The sequence below is a fragment of the Scleropages formosus genome, chromosome 14 (genome assembly GCF_900964775.1).
Source record: "Scleropages formosus chromosome 14, fSclFor1.1, whole genome shotgun sequence".
In the NCBI taxonomy this organism is placed as follows: Eukaryota; Metazoa; Chordata; class Actinopteri; order Osteoglossiformes; family Osteoglossidae; genus Scleropages; species Scleropages formosus.
The window spans coordinates 13,512,507-13,532,099 of record NC_041819.1 but is presented as its reverse complement, the minus strand read 5'-3'; the positions used below and the strand labels follow the sequence as shown (position 1 = coordinate 13,532,099).

The 19,593-nt window shown below is 44.4% G+C and overlaps 1 long non-coding RNA gene across 1 annotated transcript; it reads right to left on the bottom strand.

Annotated features, from left to right (window-relative positions):
* Positions 1 to 14,288: 14,288 nt before the first annotated feature.
* On the bottom strand, positions 14,289 to 16,823 carry LOC108920038 (uncharacterized). Its single transcript, XR_001964969.2, has 3 exons — positions 16,424 to 16,823; positions 15,519 to 15,887; positions 14,289 to 14,864 (listed from the first exon to the last, which is right to left on the bottom strand). It is a non-coding gene; the product is annotated as an uncharacterized LOC108920038 (long non-coding RNA).
* Between the last annotated feature and the right edge of the window lie 2,770 nt (positions 16,824 to 19,593).

The following is a 19,593-nucleotide window of genomic DNA, read 5'->3' as shown; positions in this document are numbered from 1 at the left end:
ATGTATGATGTAAACCTTTAGGAGTGGCTCTGTGAGTCTGTCTGTAAAGGACTGATCCGTTTGTCGCTACAGTTTTCCCTGGATTTTTTAAAGAAACTCTTCCCTCGTGCTGCTGCCTGGACTCCCGGGCATTACTACTCAGTATTCACTATTTTTACTATTTATTACCTATTTATTTGTACCGTTTTGCTTATTGAGGGATGGGCGCGCAGAGCGCAGTGGGTTGGACCGGGTCCTGCTCTCCGATGGGTCTGGGGTTCGAGTCCCGCTTGGGGTGCCTTGCGATGGACTGGTGTCCCGTCCTGGGTGTGTCCCCTCCAGCCTTATGTCCTGTGTTGCGGGGTTAGGGTCTGGCTCCTCCGCGATCCCGCGTGGAAAAGAAGTTTCAGGCTGTGTGTGTGCTTGGTTTACTTATTTATTATCAGCACACATCCTTGTCTAAAATACGCTTGTTTAAAATATGTTTGTTCGTGTTCGTCACAGCACTTCAGTGCCCAGTGTACCCAGTGTAACTGTGCAAATGACAAATAAACGACTCTCACTTTGACAGCCCTTCAACATTCCGCGTTCGCGCGCACCTGTGAACTGCTCCTGCGGGTGTGCGCGCGCACAGTGGCGAGGGAGCGGGGACGCGCGCTGTGGTCTTGTATGTATTTCGCTCTTGAGCTCAATTTGAATAAAGAAGTTTAGTTCTAAGATGATGATGATGATGAAGATGATGAGTGCGGTTCAGCGGCATGATGAAGCGATGAGAACGTGACTATGACTCTGAAGGACACGGGTTCGAATCCCACCTTCTTCTACTGAGTACCTCTGCTCAAGGTACTCACCCTGGTAATACAGTAAAAACTACCCTGCGGTATAGACAAGTAAACTGCTTTACTCTTGGTCTTTTTTTCTGATGTGTTTCCTCTACAGTGACTTACAGTGTGTGCACTAGGGTATACATACACACACACACACTTTCTGACCTGCTTGTCTCATACAGGGATCACAGGGAGCCAGAGCCTAACCCGGCAACACAGGGCGTAAAGCTGGAGAGGGAGGGGACACACCCAGGATGGAACGCCAGCCCAGCGCAAAGCACCCCACGGGGGACTCGAACCCCAGATCCACCAGAAAGCAGGACCCGGTCCAACCCACTGCGCCACTGCGTCCCCCTGCACTACGCTACGCATACTGATTTACCCATTTGTACAGCTGGGAAATTCTTACTGTATCCGTTCAGAGTAAATACCATGATCAAGGGTTCTACCTCAGGAAGAGGCTTCAGAGCTGGATTGTTCTAGTACAAGGCGATACCTCTAGCCACTACACCACCTGCTGGAACTGGCTGGACGTGAACTTGTGGGAATCCCCGTGACGCCGAAAGCGGGAGGTCAAGGTCAGAGGGCTGTGTCGATCGCGGCCGTCCACCTGTGAAGGTCAGCCTTAAACAGTTTTTTCCCTTAAATTTGAGTTTTTTTTGTGAACAAACATTGCGAAGATAATTAAGCAATAGAGAACAACAAGAATAGGAGACTAACAACAAACAATGCTGGAGTACATACACACAAACACACACACACACACAAAAGGCTGGAAAACACATGAATAAATAAGGCGATTTGCAAATGGTCCCAAAACAGTTTATTGATAAGTGATGTTCTGAAGACTTACTTACCGGAATAGGATTGTTGAAGAGGGGAAAGAAGAAACTATAAATCATTGAGGGGGGTGGGGGTGGGGGTGGGGAATGTGGTGGCACAGTGAGTTTGGCCCAGGCTTGCGGTGTGGTGGGGTCTGGGGTTTGAGTCCTGCTGGGGGTGCCTTGTGACGGACTGGCATCCCGGCCTGGGTGTGTCCCCTCCCCCTCCCCCTCCAGCCCTACACCCTGTGTTGCCGGGCTAGGCTCCGGTTCGCCACGACCCTACTTGGGACAAGTGTCTTCAGACATTGCATGTGTGTAAATCATTGAGAAATAATACAATTAAATCTACATTTAATGCATCTTGCTGCATGAATATGAAATTTACCCAGCAAACATATAAGATCAAATGTACTGCCCAAATCTTTGTTACCAGAAGTTATAACCTGTTTGAATACTCGGCTCACACCTCCCACCTCTCGTAAGTGGGAACACGCTGAGGAAGGTGCCGAAACGTTTGCAACAGAACCGGTGAGCCCAGCATGCGCTTAGCAACCAAACAAACTATTTCATGATTCTCCATCGGTGACTTTAATGTAACATTCAAATGAAATTTAATACATATAGTTCTCTATTTGAATTGAAAATTGTTTTGTACTAAAGCAGTGTGCTTGCATTTTTCATTTTTATCAGTCAAGGAAACATGAATATGAATGAGAAGAAATTAAAACAGACATTTATATTAACATATTGAAGTACCGAAGGCTTTATTGTCATTGTACTGCTGTGAAATACAATGAAATTACAGTGGTATTCCCCGAGTTCTTTACACAGCCACATAAAACAATAGTATAAAACACAAACACTTAAGTGCAAAAATAGAAAACGAAATAATTTAAACAAATTGTGGAGACCTCTTACCTCACAGTCTGATGTCTCTGCGGAAGAGGCCAAGGTATGGCTCATTCATGGTAAATGTACAGTATCTGGGAGCACATATGACAAGGCATCCAGGTGCCAGATTACAAACCTTTGACCCTATGCTGTTGACACCAGGATGTTTGTTGTGAAACAGCTTGTTCCTGGTTTCTCTGTGCGGAGGCCACACCATAGAAACACTGATGAAATGTACCCTTTACGCAGTTTCTTCTGCTTCCTGCTGAGCACACACTATACAGTATAGGCCAAAGTCCCAGAGTGTAACAGTTCACACACAAGTGTTCCTTACTCCATGTGCAGATATTCGGTGAATGCCTCATATGTATATTTATACGAAGAGTAGAACATCATTTTACTTCTTTTTTTTTTTTCAATTTAAATATACTAAAGTGTCATTAAAAAAACTGAATTGATACTTAAAAATATCACATATATTTTTAAATATCCCTTATAAAAATACGATATCCTACACTTGGCTGAACAGTGCTGTATTTGTGTAACAATTGTGATACCCTGACAATTTACTTACCCGGGCCACAGCTTTTTTGAACTTCTCCCATCTGGCAGATCACCGTGCGCCAAAACAACCAGATGCAAAAAGAGCTTTTTTTCGTCTGTGCACCCCGAGCAGGACTCGAACCCCAGACCCGCCCAAGACCGCCATATTACCGCGCCCACTTTGGTACAAGTACGTTTTTGAAATGAAAAACAGTCCCCCCCTGCAAATGCTGGTGTTCTGTAAAGTGTATGAGTGTGTGTGTGTGTCGGGGGGGGTGGACCAAACTTTCTTCCTCTTTCTCATTCCCTCCCTCATTAGTTATTCCATCCATCATTATTTATTCCATTTTCTATGTTTGCATGTTTATATGTGTCTATACCGTATATATGTTGTATTTTTTTTTGACTACTCTACACTATGAGCCATTGGGAACCGAAGCCAAATTCCCTTTGTGTGTGCGCATACTTGGCCAGATAAATCAGATTCTCATTCTGATTCTGATTTATTAAGTGCTGGAGTTTGAGCTTCTGATACACTATTTTACCACTAGATGGCGCATCTTTAATCACTGTGCTTTACGCTGTGCTTCACCACTAAATGTAGCATGTCGTTACCCCCAAACACTGGCTCAAAGTAGGGATGCGTGGGATGATTTCTAACTGCCCTCCACACTACCACGCCTGCAAGGGCCACATGGCGGATCAACTTGGGCCTTTTGTGATCCTTCAGCCAAGACATCCGGTACTGTACCACGTGAGGCCAGACCACTGGCCCTGCAGCCTCTGCTCATGCTCAAATACCAAAAGGTGAATATGTAATTTGGGCGAATCTGCGAACGTTTCAAACACAGAGAACACGCCGCAGCAATGGGCCTACAGTGCAGCCATAGTCAACGAGGAGATAAATGACACTGCTGCTACACAACAGGCCAGAGACCACCTCTCTGCAAAACCGAGCCCCTGCTCTCTCACCCAGAAGGACATTTTAATTTCTTTACCTCCCCACATTTCCATTTCTTCATCATAGCTTCCAGTAGAGTACAAGTCACACACACACACACACACGCTGGCTGAAGCTCCTTGTCCCGAGGCGAATCGGAGCCTAACCCAGAAACACAAGGCTGGAGGGGGAGAGGACACACCCAGGACTGAACGCCAGTCCATCGCAAGGCACCCCAAGCAGGATCCGAACCCCAGACCTGCCCAGACCTGCCACACTACCGCGCCCCCTTAGGTACAAGTACGCTTTAGAAATGGAAAACAGTCCCCCCGCAAAAGCTGGTGTTCTGTAAAGTGTATGAGTGTGTGTGCGTGTTGGGGGCGACACCAAACTGTATCTCTGTCTCATTTCTCAGTGCAACACACTTTAACATGGCTTTCTACAAAACACATTTAAAACGTTCCAGAAACACACTAGAGACACTAGAGGCATAAAAACTCAGATGTGGGGGAAGTCTCCGGTTGGACAAAATCAGTCCTGACATTAGCGCTAATAATACTCATTGCATTTCACCAAATATGCTTATATGGAATTTTATTTACATTTCAGAGCAGGGGTGTAACAATTTAACAGGCTTTGAGGGATCAAAAAAATATTTAAAAAAGAATTATTGCAGCGGTATTAAGCTATTTTAAATATTGGGGATATGTCCATATATTTCATAAACTACATTTGACAAACCTGAAATATAACCATAGCATCAAATATGAATCTCAACAAAGAGCTGCGTATGGGTTAAATATAAACAAGTGAAAAGTATTCCCACCTCTCACTGTAGTACCCTTCAACGAGACACTTAGCCTGAAAGGCTCCAGTAAAAATTACTCAGCTGTATGAACGGTTAAATCACGGTAAGTATCTTAACACCACAAATTGCTTTGCAGAAAAGCATCATCTAAATGAATAAATAATGATTAGTTCTCATCTCGTTTTTCATGCCCTGGGATTCCCTCTCAGCTTGTCTGAGGACAAGCACCGGTCCAAGTTGCCCCGTTGTGACTTTGGACGTACGGGGACGACTTCACAAACTCGAAATGCTGAGGTCGAAAGCGGTGATGTCTGGACTCGCCACGGCTGTGTAGTTCTCCCCCACCCTGGCCCAGCAGCGACTCCAGGCAGCCGCGGAAACACTCACCTGACAGACACGCACACAAATGACAGCGCGCCCCCTCAGCGCTCCGCCTCTCGACAGCTCACCCAGCCTGCTGTCAGGGACCTCGCTGCTCCACTTGGCATCTCGCTTTTGTTTTTATGTCACATGAGTTACCCTCTCAAAATCGAGTGAGCAAAACTGACTCATCTCATCCATTAGTCAGCAAAGATACAACTCCTCTCTGGATGAGATTCAGCTGTTTCACTCAATCATCATTTAATAAACCAAACAATTGATCAATAACTATTTTTGCAGCGCAGGGTTACAGTAAAGCAAAGCCCACCCTGGAAACACAGGGTGCGGGGTAAGGTAGACCCTGGACAGGATGCCAGCCCTTCGCAAGACAATCACACTCATGCGCTCTCACACACACAGACACACACACACACACACACACACACACACACACACACAAATAAAGGACATTTTAGATTACCAGTCTACCTGAACCATGTCTTTGTAGTGTGTGAGGAAACCAGAGCACCTTAAAGAAGTCCAAATTAATAGTAGAAGAGCACACAGACTCTGGAAAGACCCACCCAGTTTGAGCCAAGGTTCTGAATCCAGAGTCTAGCAGCTGCAAAGCACCAGCTCTACCTGCTGCACTACCTTGCTGCCCAGTTCCTGACTAAACATTTCAATGCACGGTTGGTAGGGCAGCGTGTCCAACACGGACCTTTAATTGTTTTCATTGTTTATCGGGTACTGAAAATGAGACGCACAGACTCCCAGCGTGTGTCAAGGAAGGTGAGGACATCCCCGGTAGCAAGAGGCACTGAGCAGTCGGGCTGTGATGAGCCGCTTCCTCTCCAGCCGACGCACCACCTGCACGATGTTCATTTGTTTCAGGTGAGAGTCCAGCTCATCCTTCAGAACCTCTGTCGATACAAGACATCTGGGGCAATCAAAAATGGACCATTTACCTGTTTCACCACACAACATGAGTCATCCTGACATGAGAAAACAACTTTTGTCTCCTGGAGGCAAGCGGAGCTTACGAGCCTAAAGCTTACTCTAATTGTACGTGAGTAAGTGGGTTACGTCTTCAGCTAAGCCTGGTGCTTTACCATGTTCAATGCCAAATCACAGCCAGGCAGCCTCAGCAGTTTCGAACAGCAAAAGGGGTGTGCTGTGCTCCCACACACTGCTGCGTTTGCCCCGCTGACACACACTGCGCTCAGCATTGGGCACGTCTCCACTTCTGACCGTGAACTGGGGATCCAGATGGTTCACGGCACAGCGAGGACCTCACACTGGGGAGTGCAGCGCAGCGCACAGGGGAATCCAAAGGGGAGCTGACCACACTGTACCGTCAACACTGCCACCATCCAACACGATCATCTCCTTCAAGAGGATGGGAGGGGAAGTATTAGTGGAACAAGATGAAGAGACTGGTGATCGGCAAGGCGGGGCATCGCTTGAAGGTCTGCTCAATGCACCTGCAGGGCAGTCGGAACACCGCTGCAAGGTAGAACGGCTCACACGACAATTCCGCTACGCAGTGTTTTTATGCTCTTAACCTCCTCTAAAAATCTGAGGACATCATCAGAGATGATCGCCAAACCATCCAGGTTGACAGAAGTCTTACGTAACATTTTAAAACATGCAGTGCATGCAGCTTCTGTACAGTAGTACCTTAATGAGTATATTTGCACCCTTGTCAGTGTTTTCATTACACCCGTCTTACACACACACACACACACACACACACACACACTGGAGCACAGCTTCCACACCGTGATGTGTGTATTTCAAAATATGGCCACCAGGTGGGGGAACTTCTTCTTGTTCTTCTCCACATGTCAGTCTATGGACACATCAATGAATGTATGCTACATACTTCATGGGATCATTAAACATGGTACATTCCTACCCCAGACCAGTTTACAAGCAACTAAACCAACACAGAGATTTCTGGTGAACATCTCGCAAAAAAATGTAACACGGGGCAACTGTAAATCCACATCAGCTGGTAGGTGAGGGCTTTAGCTGAAGGATCTACCACTGACACTTCCTCCGGGATCATATTCAGGTGCCTGTGTGTTGGGACCCAGGTCCCGACTCAGCGATACATGATTCTTAAGTATAGTCAGCTTGTCACATTCCACCATATGAACCAGTGGACATCATATGAAGGTTTATCCATTACTCTACAGTTATAATCACAAAATTATTGAACATAAACATTTACATGTTTAATATCCACTTAAGAGATGATGGGAGATGTGAGTCTAAAAGAAAGGATTTTAAGACAGCTGTTAGTGCAATGGTTAGAACTGCTGCCTTTGGACCCGAAGGTCACAGGTACGATTGCCACCTGCGGCTGTAGTACCCTTGAGCAAGGTACTTTTCCTAAAACCACTCTAGTAAAAAATTAGCCAGCTCTAAATGGGTAAATAATTGTAAGTCGTTTGTTAAAAAAGTGTCAGATAATTGAATTAATATAAATGTAAGATGGGGTGCGGTGGTGCAGTGGGTTGGACCACAGTCCTGCTCTGTGGTGGGTCTGGGGTTTGAGTCCCGCTTGGGGTGCCTTGTGACGGACTGGCGTCCTGTCCTGGGTGTGTCCCCTCCCCCCTCTGGCCGTACGCCCTGTGTTCCCAGGTAGGCTCTGGTTCCCTGCGACCCCATACAGGACAAGCGGTTATGAAAATGTGTGTGTGTGTGTGTGTGTGTGTGTGTGTGTGTGTGTGTAAATGTAAGACCCTTCTTAAATCTAGAGAAGGATTCAGCAGTTCTGAGTGAGAGGGGAGGTGTGATGTCAGAGTGTGTGAGCCAGCCTGAGTCTGAACACAATAGATCACACACACCACCATTCCATCATCATCGGTATTCTTTAGTGTAAAAGCAGGGTTCAAGAAGGTGCACATTGGACTCGTCTAAAACCGATCCTGGATAGAGACAGATGTTGTATTTAAAGAGGTTTTATTGAAAATAGTCACATGTACACTTCTGTCCAGGGGGGGACTGAACACTTCGTACTTCCTCCTCAAATTACTATTAAAATCTCAGTCACGACATAAAAACCACAAGCTACACAATGTATGCTATAAGTTATGTTTAGAAATACGTTTTAAACATGTTAATATTGTCAAAAGTTTTAAAACAGACCTCAGGCTGCAGTTTTTTTAAAATTAATATTCCACGTATCATTTTGAAATACATTAAAATAATTAAACATAGTATCAGCTTATTTTTGCAAAGAACAGTTTTATTATTAACACATGTAAGACAGTAAAGAAAAGGTCACTGTTATGTTAAACCCCAAACAAATGAATGAACCTTTCAGTCCAGGCGGAAAGTTGCAAGTAACAGGTAACTGGACTCACCTTCATTCATCGCTCTCATCCTCTTTCTCCAACCCCCCCCCCCCCCCCCCCCCCGCCACACGCAGACACACACGTCTCTGTTTCTCTTTCCCTCTGTCTTCATCTCTCCCTTGATCTCTTTCTTTTCCCATCCCTCTGTCTGTGCCATAATAAATCATAGTGAATAATGAGGTAAAGTTCCAGTTGCCATGGACACCCTTTTCCTGCAATATCACATAGTTTGGTCCCCAAAGTCACACCTGAAACAATGAAGAAACTGTGCTCATAATTGCTTTTGCTTTATTTTAAAGGCATATTAAATCAAATTTAAGATGCATTTTCTAAATGCTTTGTTACACATTGGACATGTGGTGTTACGTAAAAGTGGCATTACTGTTCAGTCATATTGTTTGCTGCTCCTGGTATCCACTATGTAAAATGACTAATTTACAAATTAAATTAATAATTTAAAGTAAACGAATTACCTTAATGGGGGGTGTAGTGGCGCAGTGGGTTTGGCCAGGTCCTGCTCTCTAGTGGGTCTAGGGTTCGAGTCCTGCTTCGGGGCCTTGTGACGGACTGGTGTCCCATCCTGGGTGTGTCCCCTCCCCCTCCAGGCCCACGCCCTGTGTTGCTGGGTTAGGCTCCGGTTTTCCGTGACCCTGCTCGGGACAAGTGGCTTCAGCCTGTGTGTGTTTTTATGATTTCAGAAGACATAGAGTGGTGGAGCAGGGGAGAGCGAAGACCCTGCCATACCTCCCTCCATCACCTGTGGAGGTGTAAATGAACTTATTTGTCCTGCTTCAAAGAATATCTGCTATCATCATGCTGGAGGAAAAAAAAAACAGTCCATTACTAGGTTACTATGCTTTCTTAAGTGTGAACTGGTCACTGTCTCACATTCATAGACCAAGTGATGTTTCATTAGCACTTTGTGCTGTTACTGGGAGGCGCTCATGTCGCATGGAATAAAAACAATTACAGTACACCAGTGCCAGCATCATCTTGTGAAACAGAGGATATGATGACCAATTTAACAGTATTTAACAGCAAGTGTCTTTAATTAATAGGTGTATGTTATATATCTTTGTGTTGTTGAGCTTAATTTTTTGCGTACACAAAAAAATTCATTCTCTGTCTGAGAATGAAGGAAGGGATGAAGATGGCTCAATGAGTGCAAAGACACCAGCATCCCCAGTGAAGTCCAAGCCACGCAGTGGAGGTGGGGAGAGAGACATGTAGGGGTCCCCATCGTACAGCTGCAGTAAACACACAGGGTGTTTGGTTTCCTGACAGCTGAGCCAACCCCACCTCCACTCTCGCAGCAAAACAAGTGTGTCCGTGTAGAGCGGAGGGTGTTTGCTCATGTTGCCAACGTGGAGTTCTCCGTGATTTTGGCGTGGATCTCAGCCGCAAGGAACGTCTGCGAGGTGCCCCAGATCAGAACCCTCTGACTGGACCCTTTCCTGAACTCTAGGACGCATCTCCTAGATACAGCACGGAGGTTAGATGTTGCATCTCAACAGGTGTAAGACTTCACAAAAGCACCTGTATATTCTGAGAGTTAGCATTTTTAAAAACACACACAATATAAATTGGATGCTATTTACCCTGTGCTTATTTTAAATAGTGAAAGTCCTTGTAATTATTTGCTGTATTCATTTCTGGTTTTACTTGCACTGCTAGGTAACAATATTCTTGTATTAGCTGGTTGAGAAAAAACATTGAGAATATTTTAAAAGCTTGGAAAATTGGATTGCTCATCTGAAAATCTTGATGTTCATGGAGAGCGGAGAGTTAACAAAGCCTTCTTTCATTTTGATACAGGAATTGCTGTTTTGTTTGTTTGTTCCTGTATGTGACATACGATTAATGTCCAAACCAGAAGGTGCAGTACCATAAAGTGGAGAGGAGCACCGTTAAATTAAAATGACTATGTCAGGATTAAGACAAGACAGCACTGCCTATACACATATATCAACATTTAACAATGAAACAGCTACAAGAAAGTATAACATAATGCAACTGTATTGCTAGAGTCTCCAAAGTCCTTTGTAATTTTTTTTTTTTGCAAGTCATGACTCAGCATTCCAGCTGTACTTACAGTTCCTGTTAGATGTAAAAAGTTGTAAAAATACTACTATATGGGGACAAAAAAAAAAATCTGTCACATTTCATCCTGCATGGAGTACTTGTAGTGAGTACGTTACATAGCAGCAATGCTGCCCTTCATGCACATGCTATTTTAAACAATTGACTTGCATGACCACCTATAATTATAACTTCTGTCCTGTACAGACATTTTAATGGAAAATGTGTACCTTCTATGGGCACTACGTTGCTTTACTGCAGTCACTGGTTAAATAAAACACCTGACATGTAAATTTAACAGTGACTTTAACAAGAAAAGAAATAAAACCACTGTTTATTAGGGCTCTGATGATCTTAGGTTTCTTCTTAGCAGCTGCTCCCAGCAGCAAAGGCCTGTCAACACATGGATAAAAGATAACAATGGCCCTGCAGGCTAGGTGCTAACAACCATGCTAGACCCATCAACTTCCAGGGCACCAGAAGCAAATCCACACATTAGGGTCTTATTGCTTCAGTGGCACGAAGTGAAACTTGCACTTGACTCTGCTTGGAATGTAACCCTGAGCAAAACTCTTCAGTTGCTTCACTAGATACCAGCAGTGTTACTTAAGGTGCTCAGATATGTATGAGACCCAAAAAATGAACAGTAGTATAACTGCTTTTTGCAAATATATAAAGAATGTGAGTCGAAAATTAGCAGCGCTTGCTCCTGTCTCACATCAAGCTCTCTCACCTGGTTTAATAAGGCATTATTCCTCCCTTTGGCCCAGGCACATTTTGGCCATCTTGTCCTTCGAATATGAATTCAAAAGATCTGTTTGGGAGTGACTTCGAAACATGCGAAGACCTACCTTGGTGTAGAAGTTCAGGTGCGGGAACTGTGACACACAGGTTTGGATGAAGAGAGTAAGAGCTTGCATGCTGGATCAGCCAAAGGAATAACAGCTGGTAAATTGTGTTTCCTATTATGAAATACCTTGCCTGTTCCCCTGTTAACTGTGAGGCATCATCCAGACACAGGTACCCTGACTCACAATCAGCAAAGCTTAGCACAGCCTTGCTTTCAGACCCGGTGGAGCCATTGACCTTCTGCACCCAGGGCAGACCAAGTGGCCTGTGTCAGCTGCAAGTTCTGGATGCCTTCCGGTATTACTGTAGTATTCTTCTAGTTTGGTGTAACTTGCAGTGGAACACACAGCTTTCCAACAGGGTAGAAGACATGGATATTCGTGACGACTAAATGTTCTTTTGCACCAGCATGGTATTATTGTTTTCCTGCAGTACTTTAATCCATTCCAGAAATCATACAGACCACACAATATGAACACAGTTAACAGTTACACTTTAATAGCTGTAATTAATATATATTGGCATGGGGGTTGCGGATTGTGATTCCCACTTGGGGTGCCTGGCAGTGGACTGGCGTCCTGTCCTGGGTGTGTCCCCTCCCCCCTCCGGCCTTGCGCCCTGTGTTGCCGGGTTAGGCTCCGGTTTGCCGTGACCCTGCTTGGGACAAGTGGTTTCAGCCAATGTCGGAAGACATGATGCACGGGACACTGTCATCAATATCAACACGGGGTGTGTTCACTCATACAGTGATGATGGACTGGCTGTGTTCCTTTGGAATAGCGTAGTAATAATCAAATGGAAAATTATATGAATTCCCTTGAAGAAGAACAGTACAAAAAAAGACCCTGGATCACATGACTGAAAGTTCAAAGACCTTTTCAGGTCATAAACATTGCTGTATCCCAGCTGGCAGTTCTGATAGTTTAGAGTAAACAACTCCTTGAAGTTCAGAAGGCTCTTGTAGAGCAGCAAGTAGCAGAAGAGTTAAGGACACATTTGTAATACAGAGACTGCTGGTTCAAGGCCCATCCCTGCTGTTACTGTAGTACCATTGAGTAATATACTTACTCTGGACTTCAGTAAATATGCCATCTGTATAAATGGGTCAAATGTTCTAAGCTGCACTGAAGAAAGGTGTCAGCTAACCAATGAATAACAATTTCCAAAGAATGAGAACCAGGTGTGAGGGAATATGGAGGATACACAAAAACATGATAAGAAAAACCAAAACTTGCTGGTCATAAAACTAATTTGATTCTATGGGTTCCTATACAGAGAATTTCAGGTAGGTTAATAATAACTGTATATTTATCACATCAGTTCCTGATACATCTCAGGGTGAAACTGAAAACATTCATCAGTTATATATATTTTTTTCTTAACAAATAAATACAAAGATCTGTTTGGTCGTAATTGAGTGAGTCCACAGGGATCAGAGAGCTTGAAACCTGACCTGGGGATCACATTTACTGCAGTCTATTTTCTAGACACGAAATCCAATACAGCAGCCAGGACCTTCATTACAAACATCCTGAAAATGCCTATATGTCTCTATAACACAGTTTCATTTCCAGTTTTCAAAAAGGCTGACAAGGTACAGAAAGGGCAAAGATTGCGACACCAATCTGGAGAAAATGCATATAATCACAGAGCTAAAGGAGTGGGAAAACAAAGTCAGATTAATTCCACGTAAGACAATGTTATAAAGTACTTGCTCTTTCAAGACCCACCTTGAAGCGGGGGATCCAAAAGGAGCTATACCTTCAAATAAAAAAAATTCCTCGATAAATCCACAAATGATTATTTATTCTTATAATTCTGCATGAAATGTAATAAATAGATTTTTCAGAAACCAATGAAATATAACTAAACAAGTACATTCATAACAAAATATTCAGCATGTCATTATTTCGATAAGGAGGGCCGAAGTGCACGGACGAACGCTGGCTGGCAAGCACGTAGACTGATACGTGACGTGTACGTAAATTTACGAGGGAGCGTTTCTGTTGTCCCGCCATACATGCGTGTACGTATGTATCCGGCTTTAAACCTGCACCCTGCCACCAGGCCCCACTGAATAAAAAGCAGGTGAGTGCACATGGCTGCTGCAGACCTGAACACTCCCTCTGAAAGCTGTTATATAACACCGTGGGGCAAAGCCAATCACGACAGCTGAGTCCCCAGCGGGAGGAAGACTTCCAGAACGCAGGGGAACAAAGGACCGCTTTCGAACCAATAGCAACCGGTCACACGGCACACTCAGGAGCCTCATATATCAAGTGCTCACGTCCCCCGCAGGCTGACCTCTCCTCTCTGAACTCTGACCCACAGGTCAACCGCTGCGTACATCTCCGGAGCAGCAGTGTTTTGACACCTTCACTAAGTATTTATAACAAGAGCTATGAAACATCGAAACATTATTGTTTTACCACATATGCAATAATGTGCTGGAAACCAGTCACACTCTGCATAGAAGTTCTTAAGCTAGTTCACGGAAACTAGTGGCGTTAAAAATTAAATGAACCCCAAACGACACGGTGCCAGCGTCGTAGAGAAAAAAGGTGAGGGCTTAACCACGGTCTCCGATTCTGAAAAAGGAACAGACAGCTTGTGTTCCCTATACGTTCCCTGTGGCTTTTCGTTCCCAGGAGGCCGACTCTGGACGAGAGGTTGTACAGCTGTCCAGTAAATATCACTGCAGTAGACTGCCGTATGCTCAAGGAAACTGACAGTATCGGTTTAAACTGAGACGGAATAAAAGACACACACCCAATACAACACCCGCAGAGCAACCGTGCACTATGGTTTGATTTAGCCCCCGTGTGAGATGTTTCGGACGCCGTGTCTGCAGGGTTACGGGTCTGCCGAGAGAACTGTCAACCATATCTGCTCGTAGCACCAATGTGACAAATCAAAGTCCATAATCCTGCAGTGGTCCTCTCCTCAGACGGCCAGATGTACTCCTGATGTAATGAATCCCGACATGCTCTACTTTATGACTACAGGCAGACCTTTACTTCTTTTTTTTTTAATCACACATCTCAAATCCCAGAACCCTTGTGGCACAATTGCAGTTGTACTTCTTCATCCATATATCCTCTCTAATGTCTGCATCCAGTTCAGTCAACCTACAAGCTTTTACAGCTTCAGTTTTAAATGGCAATCCATTATGCCATCCATAATGAGCACAGAAAGATTTGTGGTGTAAGCTTCTTGCTCACATCCATGAATCAAGTCACACAAATGACTGCTGAAATGGAAGAAGCTTGTGCGCATATGGCTGACTTTAATGTAACTGATCAGGCCGGAGTATGGCCGACAGAGAAGCCGAAGGGAGCGCTGTGTGATTCCTTCTTCCACACCTCCATCCCTGCCGTATGTTGCCATGGCTCCCAGAAGCTGAAGAAGCAGAAGAACAGCCAGGAAAAGCAAGCTCTGGGAGGTACCTGACTTTAGCAAGACTAACAGAGGCTCTCCACTACTGTACACGTTTCTTTCACGATTCCTACCTCTTGAACACACTTTCGCACCTGAATCCTGTTTCCTTAAGGAGGGATCCCAAATTTAAATATTAACATAACGATGAACATTAATCAGGGAAGTTCAGAATGTTCAGTAGTGAAGATCATCAGAAAAAATACAATATTCCTAAGCAATACGCCCAAGATGCTCCACCAATGTTAGATGTCAATAAAGTCCATCTGGCTTTCAGAAAAGGTAACCCTTTGATGTACTGTTACTAAGGCATTTGTTTAATTTTAATGAATGCAATATTAAGGAATGCATCCTTATAATACGTGTTGCCATTTTTGAAAACTCCCCAAGGTCACAGGTACAGATCTCAGGGGGAAACAGCAAGAAACAACGAATAAGCAGTAGAAGTTTGACTTGATGCAGATTCTGTTTTATTTGACAATAAATCGACGTAATTAAAGTTTGCATTCATTAGGAAACAGGTCAGACTTTGTCAGGTGAATGTAATATCTTCAGGCACAGATGTGCAGTGAAATATCACGGTTTCCAGCTTTAACAGCATGCAATGTTACTACTTACCACGTTTACTGTAAGTAGCAATTGGAGGCACAACCTCACAGAAACTGCTCTCCTTTGATATACGGCCAAGATCATTCGTTTCGAACTAGTCGGTGATGAAAACAAAAATAAACCACTGATTGCGTAAGGTTTCGGCTCCGTGAGGGAGCGACCGCTAGCGCCGCGTGTCGCCATGGAAACGGGGCGCGCGCTCCCGCAGTCGCGAGCTCCTCTCCTCCTGGGCGTTGTCTCCGGAGCGAGCCGCTCGGTCGGACCGGACAGAACCGAAAGACGGCGAGGCCGGTCGCGGCAGGAGCTCCACATGCCTTCGGTGAAAAGCGTCGAAACACAGAGACAGCGGCCTTAAGAGGCTGGAGGGTGTGTGAGCTGCTGAAAGAAAAAAGAAAAAAAAAAAAAAAACAACAACACACATTCTAGAACATCCAGAGAAAAATATACCTTCTGTTCTGTTCTGCTAGTGCACGTCACGCGTCTGTTAAATAAATAAGGCAAAAACGAGCGACACGTTTTTGTATGTATATTCTTATATATTACATTCTTATGATGCTTTTATATAATTTTTAATATAAATATACATGCATACAAAAGCAGTTATTTTAATGTGTTTTATTTCCGGCATTGTTTTACAATTTCCCAGTGAAAATGTTAAAAAAATATTTAAAAAAAAAAATGATCAAGCATTTTGTGCGCAACAAAAGTATGTATGGAAAAAAGCAAGTGACGGACGGTCATGTATCTCAGCGGTTGTCAGCACGTAGAAAATTATGCAACTGCAGGAAAATGTTTCTAGAAATAAAGTATTGCTCTTGAATACTCTCTGGGCTTACGGGCGAGCGCCCGCGCGGCTCTGTGTTAAAGAATTTAATTTGACCGTTAGTACATTTCATAATTCATTTTCAACTTACCAGCAGCGTTAACTTATGGCCGCGTTCTGCTCTCGGAAGTCACGCTGCACGCGGCTGTGTGTGCGGTTGCATTTTTTTTTTTTTTCTATCAGGCAACACAAGACAAGTATTTTGCACGAACATTCTTCCGCGAACTTGCACATTTCCGTCATATTCTCGCCATCTTGATACTTTCTGACGTGTGGGGGTGTGAAACGCACCGCCATTTTCGTGTGGTGGCCGGGAAAATGAGAGCGGAGGGAGGCGACGGGACTCGGAGCGAGGAGTCGCCGCGTGGTGGCGCAGCGGCCTCGGCGGTGCGCGGTCTGCGTGAGCGGCGCCCGTCGCGCGGTGGCGCGTGGCGTCCGAGCGTCGCGTGCAGGCCTATTAGGTAGACGCACAAATGTAAACGCGGTGGTGCCGATGTGCTGGTTGCGTCCTAAGCTGCCGTTGATTTAAAATACGCGTTCAGGAAAGATGCAAGAACCATGAAAGCGTTTTGAAAAAAAAAAGATCATCAATAAGTCAGTGCAGTGTTTGCATTTATTATTATTTTTTAAATGTTTTTTTTATTATTCTTTATTTTATTATCTGACACCTTTGCTTTTGTCGACAGGGGCAACTCACACGTGCGCACACGCGCACACACACACACACACACACACACACACTTTCTGACCCGCTTGTCCCATACGGGGTTGCGGGGAGCCGGGGCCTAACCTGGCAACACAGGGCGTAAGGCTGGAGGTGGAGGGGACACACCCAAGACGGGACGCCGGTCCCTCGCAAGGCACCCCAACGGGACTTGAACCCCAGACCCACCGCAGAGCAGGACCCGGTCCGAGGGGCAACTCAAAATGTCACAAAATAAACTGAGTTACAAAGCAGGATACTCCTACCATATCAATTCAAATTACTACAGTAAGGGTGGATTTTACCTGAAAACATTTACATTGTCAGGCCGCAGCCTTAATCACTATGCTGCCCTAATCATCAGGGTTCTTAGCGACTGGCACTGTCATTGCTCTTTTTCGGACAATGAATTACACATCTGCAGTGCAGTCACAAACCAGAGAGCCAAGAATCAAACGTGATCCCTGCTACGAAATTATATTGACAGTTTGCCCAAAGAGAGGCATCAGTGATCAATCAGTTCAATTCAGTTCAATTTAATTGAATTCATTGTATAGAGCGCTCTTCTTACACAGTGACTCAGCACTGAACAAAGGGTCAGAATACAAAATACAAATAAAAGGTTGCCTATGCATTACATTACTACAATAACTACGTTAGGTATTAAAGCCATAAGTAAGCCAACTGACCACGGAGGAATCAAAAACTCCAAACTGAAAGATGAGAGAGAGAGAGAAAAAGCTTTGGGGCTCTAATTACCAGTGGCTTCCCACTCCTCCCAGGCACTGTACATGGAAAAGGACTTTTGCTGCTGACATATACAGCTATTTATAACATTGTTACAGTCACTAGAAGTTAGTAAGTTGATGAACTGATGTCCAGGTTCAGATATGCTGGTCTCATTCACCATGTCATGCACTCATCAGCTTCCGCCAATATGGAGCAGTATCATGGCTGATCTCAGGTCTCATCATGCGGAAGCAATGCTCAACGAAAGGAAAGGGCTAGAAACTGAGGACATGAGGAGACTGAAGAGTTTTATACCAAAAGACAACACAGGGATAAGGCAAACAGGAATCACATCAGTTATGGATATTCCAGAGAGAGCAGATGGATCTTTAGCCTGGATTTAAAGGCTGAGATAGATGGGGTATTCCTGACATTAATAACGCAAGCTAACCTCTATAGTGTATCACCACAACCACATGTTTTTCAGTAGATCACCGGTTGTTTCTATACAATTCCAGGGGCTTACATTTACTGTAATTTTACTGCAACTAAATTAATGCAACTAAAATTTGCACTGATTTACACAGTTTATAGTCTAAAGCATATATTTATTCATGTGTCACCAACTAACCCAATTTACATTTAATCATGCTGCTGTTGCCACATCTATTACCATTTTACTTACATCTGTAACTGCACTGTACTGTTTGTGTATTATGTGTTTTATTACGTCTTTAAAATGTGTTTACATTTACATGGTTAACCAAGTTATCTTTTCTCATGTTACCATTAAGCACAGTTAGTTACTCAAAAGCAAATGTATGAAATATGAGCATGACTAAAACATGAAAACACAGCCGAGATGCTCGCTGACGGACAATGCAGCCTTGCTTGACGTATACCGTGTGCCAGATGCTGAACTGATGGTTAGGAGATATGTCAGGGAGGATGTTGGTAAATAATATGATGCACAGGACCTGTATAATAGGGCGACAGGGAGAGGGAGCGGATGGTGTGTGAGGATTTCTTTGTCCTAAGGCGCTGACTTGTGCAGCAGAACCGACAGCTGGTATGCCCTGATGTTCTAGAGCGGTACGTGCAGCCATGCTTTTGGTGAGACGTCCCTCCTTAGCGTGACCTTCCCTGAAATCGGTCTCAGTTTGAACTGTTAATATTTATGTTTACATTTACATTCATTCATTTAGCAGACGCTTTGTACAGATGCTGTACAAGAATCAGTCACGGTCATCAGTGGTCACGGTTCACTCTTTTCTTTTAAACTTTAGCAGTTGAGCGGAACACTAAGTACAGAAAAATACACACACACACACACACACACACACACACACACACTGTCTGAACCGCTTGTCCCATACAGGGTTGCAGGGAGCCGGAGCCTAACCCGGCAACACAGGGCATAAGGCTGGAGGGGGAGGGGACACACCCAGGACGGGACGCCAGTCCCTCGCAAGGCACCCCAAGCGGGACCTGGTCCAACCCACTGCACCACCGCGCCCCCCTCAGAAAAATATTTACTAAATTCAAATAAAAGCAACCAATACATCCAACCATGTGATATTTTATGTGATTTTCTTGTGCCGTCTGCAACGTATATTTATACTCCACACCGTTAGAAGTCATTTTGGCATTTTTGTGCCTGTTGCGATTTGTCAATTAGTGCCTAATTACTGTCTTATGAACAAGAAAATTGCCATGATTCCCTGTTCCTAAATGGTCACATGCTGATCCTTGCTGATCCTTGCTGATTAGTGAACATCATGACTCCACCTCCCTCCCCTTCTCACGGACAGCGTGCTGTCCCGCTTGGT